This window comes from Triticum aestivum, chromosome 2B, assembly GCF_018294505.1.
Source record: "Triticum aestivum cultivar Chinese Spring chromosome 2B, IWGSC CS RefSeq v2.1, whole genome shotgun sequence".
Taxonomy (NCBI): Eukaryota; Viridiplantae; Streptophyta; class Magnoliopsida; order Poales; family Poaceae; genus Triticum; species Triticum aestivum.
In genome coordinates, this window is record NC_057798.1 from 604,783,951 (window position 1) to 604,788,800 (window position 4,850).

Here is a 4,850-nt window from a genome sequence, read left to right on the forward strand (position 1 = left end):
AATCCATAATATACTTTTTGTTTGTTTTTGGAGGGAACTTTGGTGAAATTTTTCTTTACGGCTTATCATAGTGAATTGCCTAAACTGCCCTTGATGTCTAAATATACTACCCCTCCTATCCATATTAATTGGTGCTGCTCTGGTACAATTCTAGTACGAAAGCAGCGCCAAATTTGGCCCGTTGGATCACAAAAATAAACAGTTCAAAATAATTTGATGTACTCCCTCAGTTTCTTTTTAGTCTGCATATAAAATTTGGTTAAAGTCAAACTTTATAAAGTTTGACTAACTTTATAAAAAAAAAGATCAACAATCACAATATGAAATCAATGTTATTAGATGCATCGTGGAATGAATTTTCATACCATATAGCTTTAGTATTGTAGATGTTATTTTTTTATATAAATTTAGTCAAACTTTGTGTAGCTTGACTTTGACTACAGACTAAAAAAACCCGGAGAGAGTACTATAAAAAGACTCCTGTATTTGGTTACGTTTATCTTGTTGTCACTGGTTGTCAATACCAGTAGCCTTAATCCCGCAAAACATAAGACATCATTTTTTTCAACTAACAAAAGTACATCCTGGAAACGAAGTTTCAAACGTGTCTTATTCGGTCATTACTTCACCCTTTTTTCAACTTAGTGAGCAATTGCCGTTAGTTGTTGATATTTGTACTCGAGTACAGGTACTGCAGAGGCAGAGGACGCAGTTAGTGGATTAACTAGTATATCATGCCCACTGGATTTGGCCGTTAAGAGCATCTCTTTTTTTTTTGAACAGACGTTAAGAGCATCTCTAGTAGCCCCTTAAAAATTGACGTTTAAAAACGGGGGCAATGCAAACCGTTTTTAAAGTGCGAAATTGCCCCGGGCAGAGCAGACCTCGTAAATTAAACTGTATCCTTATTTATTTTTCCTTTTTCCCCGTCCCGGCAGAGTCCATCTCCAGCCGTGGCGTGCCTCGCCCTAGCGCCCCAGCTCACCCTGGCGTCGCCCGCCTTGTCCCCGCCTCCCCTGGCGCCGCCTGCCCCGATTGCATGCTCCATGGCGCGCCTGCTGGTCCCCGATTGACCCCTGCACCGCCTGTCGTCGTGTGCGCTCCCTGGCATGGCCGCGCGAGGTCCCAGCCCCCCCCCCCCGGTAGCCGCGTGAGATCCCCGGTGCCCCTCTGCCCTTCTTCGGCGCCGCCCCGCCCTGATTCGGCCCGTCGGTGGCCTGCTCCACCCTGCCCGTGGACGCCCTCGCCTCGGCAGTGGAGGTCGAGCCGGTCGCAATTCAGATAGGCGGCGGCAAATCCCGGTGTGCGGTGGCTTTCGACAAGCGGCGACGGATTCCGGTGAGTTCCGTATAGATTCCGGCCAGTTCCCGGCAGCACGTCTGCTCCGACGAGATTTGACCGGTTTGCGGGTTGAACTGTATACTGCCTTCGAAACTGTACATATGAGGTTCTCGCGGATGGATTTTCAGTGCCCTTTAAAAAGTTTAAGGGTCGAACGAGTTTTATGGGATTGAAACAATAAACACCTCTCTTTTTTACGGGTTTGACCACGTTAAGGGGTCTGTTAGAGATGCTCTAACAAATTACTCACTTCGCCCTTCTATGTAAGTATATATCATAACCAATATACACATATTGCTTGGTGGGCGGATGCACAAGATACGGCGGCTTAGTTGTAATACATTTTGCATCAATACAAGGTCACCAACAGTAATCGAGGCAAAATTTAATGATGTTTTCTTGTACTAGCAACTTTTTAATACTTACATGCATGTAGTCATAATGACACTCCATCACTTCCTCCCCATTCATTCGTTGCATGCTTGTGGTGTATTAATGATCTCGGTTAACTAAAAGAAAAGTTGACTTGCAAAGGGGTTATTAAATTTTTTCTTGGTACCTGTAATATGAGTTTGTGGCCTTGTATAAGGGAATGGAGGGAGTAACATTTTACATTATAGGAGGGAGGGGGTAATATTTAAGCTTGATGCTGGCATTGCTGCCTGTATACTGAAAATATGAAAATGGAATGTCCTGTAGTAATTGCTTGCTAGTTTCTACTGGGTAAAAGGCGAAGCAACACCTCCGTTTTTGAGAGACAGACACACCATCAGACTCAACGGACTCGGTAAAAATGCTTGAGTTTGACAAGCGATTCGGCCATCAAATTTTGATCCTGAAGTTTCTTTTTAAAGTTGGAAGCGATGTGGAGAGTGGGCAGCTCAAGTCTTTTTCTGCTGCTGTCTTTTTCCGCTGGTTAGTCTGCATCCCGGAATACAACCTAAAAAACTCCTCTCGAAACTTCTGCGACAGTGCAAGAGCCTGTTGCTCTGACCAAGTTATCTCAAAGCAGGAAATGTATGAATTGGTCGAGTAAAGGCTTGAATTCAGGGTGCCATGATCGCCCGTGCAATGGCCCTAAGTGTTTGTTGACCCACATTGCCTGTCCAACGTGTAAACGGACGCGCCCTCTTAAGTCGTAATGCGGACTCGTGTGCTCACTATCATGACATTTTCGTCAGAATAGCAGGAAAAATATCACACCAACACACCACAAGTACAGGTCGTCCTGGATGACCATAATAGGCTGTATGTACAGTGAATCGAGAACGCCAGGGCCGGGCCGGCTCAGGTGCGCGCCATCAGTAGTTCCACAGGCTGACCTCGCAGTCGTAGTCCTCCTCGATCCACGTCGATGAGCATGCCGTGCGCCATGTCAAGGTAGCTCTGCATTTCGAATTCCAATCCATCCATGAGGTAGTAAGGAGAGTTTGCGACGAGCTCCGCGTTCCCCGCGTCTACCGGCGAAGCAGCCGGCACCTCGGTAGCTGCATTCCGCTGCCCAGGCGCCGGGCGGAACAGTTCAGCCGCCTCGACCGCGGCCCGGCGTATCTCGTCGTGGCCGCCCCCCTGCGGCGGCACCCGCAGCGTGCGCGGCGAGTCGGCGAAGTTGAGGCACGCGGCGCGGCCGCGGAGCGCGAGGGCGGCGACGTCGTGCGCGCGAGCCGCCATCTCGGCGGTGTCGAAGGTGCCGAGCCATAGCCTCTGCTTCCCGTGCGGCTCGCGCAGCTCGCAGACCCACCGGCCGGGGTTCCTGCTGCGCACCCCCTTGTACACCGGGTGCCTCGTCTCCCTGACCTTGGTCCTCCCCGTCCGCCGCTTGGGCGGCGCCGACGACACCGTCATGTACGTGCCCTCCTCCCGGTCGCCGGCCGCCGGAGACTTCGTTCCCGACGACGAGTAGCCGCTGCCGCAGTACGCCCGCTCCATCAGTGATCAGTCCGTTCGAGGTGGACTTGTGTGCCTCAGTGGCAGTGCCTGGCTTGGTTTGAGTTTGGGTTTGGGAGGGAAATATCCGGCGGCGGTTTATATAGCTACGCATCTGATGGATGGATGGATGGGATGGGAGGGAGTGCGTGCGGTGCGCTGCTGCAAACGCGGGGTGACACGAGGAGCCAGCCGGAGTGAAGTGAAGGTTCGATGTGCCATGGGCGGGAGTAGGCTCTCGCGGGCGCGGCGTTTTTTTTTTTTTTGGATAGGTGGGGTGTTTCAGTTGGCTCTCAAACCAGCTGGAAGCTGCACGGAAGGCGATGGTGACGCCCGCGACGCGCTGCCATGGGCCATTTTGGGTTGCGACGGCGCGCGATCGAGCGTTGTGGGCTGCTGGGCTCTGCTTTTGTTCGTTTCTGGGTTTGGAGTTACTACCGCGGGGTCTGTTGGATCACATTAACAGTATAATTCGGCTTCTCTCGGCAGTGGATCACCACAGTAATGGGTATGATTTATTCAGTACCCTTTTCTGTCATTTTTAATGGTGAGAAGCTCGAGTCTTTCAGACCTACCAGAGGAATCCGACAGGGAGACCCGATCTTCTCCTACTTATTCTTGATTGCAGCAGAGGGCCTTTCGTGCCTCCTGAAATCCAGTTCACAGTCATCACTTGCAGGTATTAAGGTGGCCCCAACAGCCCCATCTATCAACCACCTTTTGTTTGCAGATGACAGCCTACTGCTTTTTAAGGCTAGTGTAGAGGGTTCGGTTGCAGTGTCAAACCTATTGGATAGTTATTGCAATGCTTCAGGACATCGTATAAATAATGACAAATCATCAATCTTCTTCAGCCCAGGTTGCCCGCTTCCTTTGAGGACAGAGATCAAAAATACTTTACATGTCCAGAATGAGTCCCTGAATGAGCAGTATCTTGGCATGCCAACAGATGTTGGCCAGTCCAAAAACGGTACCTTTAAATATCTGCGAGATCGGGTTTGGGAGAAGATCAAAGGATGGATGGAGAAGTTACTGTCTGCAGCAGGGAAAGAGGTCTTGATCAAATCGGTCGCTCAAGCCATACCCGTATATTCTATGTCTTGTTTCCGGTTGCCACGGGGTTTATGTGAGAATATAACATCAATTATACGGCAGTTTTGGTGGGGCAGTAAAGAAGGAAAAAGAAAACCCAGCTGGGTTGCGTGGGACACTATGATCCAACCGAAGCAGCTGGGGGGCCTTGGTTTTCGAGATATGGATATTTTTAACCTAGCACTCCTTGCCCGCCAAGCATGGAGAGTCTTGACAGAAGAATCCTCTTTGAGTGCGCAAATACTAAAGGTTGTTTACTTTCCTCAATGCAATTTGTTGGATGCAGAGTTGGGCTCACGTTCATCACAGATTTGGCGAGCAATTCTGGATGGGAGAGATATCTTAGCTCAAGGAATAGTTCGAAGGATTGGTGATGGAGACACTACACACATATGGAGGAATAATTGGATCCCTCGAGATAGTTTCAAGAGGCCTTTGGTGTCATTAATTCCTAATCCTCCAGAAAAGGTAGTAGACCTCCTAGACAATAC

The 4,850-nt window shown here is 49.4% G+C and overlaps 1 pseudogene; it reads right to left on the reverse strand.

Moving 5' to 3' along the window:
• Positions 1 to 2,642: 2,642 nt before the first annotated feature.
• LOC123041759 (dehydration-responsive element-binding protein 1E-like) lies at positions 2,643 to 3,316 on the reverse strand (annotated as a pseudogene).
• Positions 3,317 to 4,850: the final 1,534 nt, after the last annotated feature.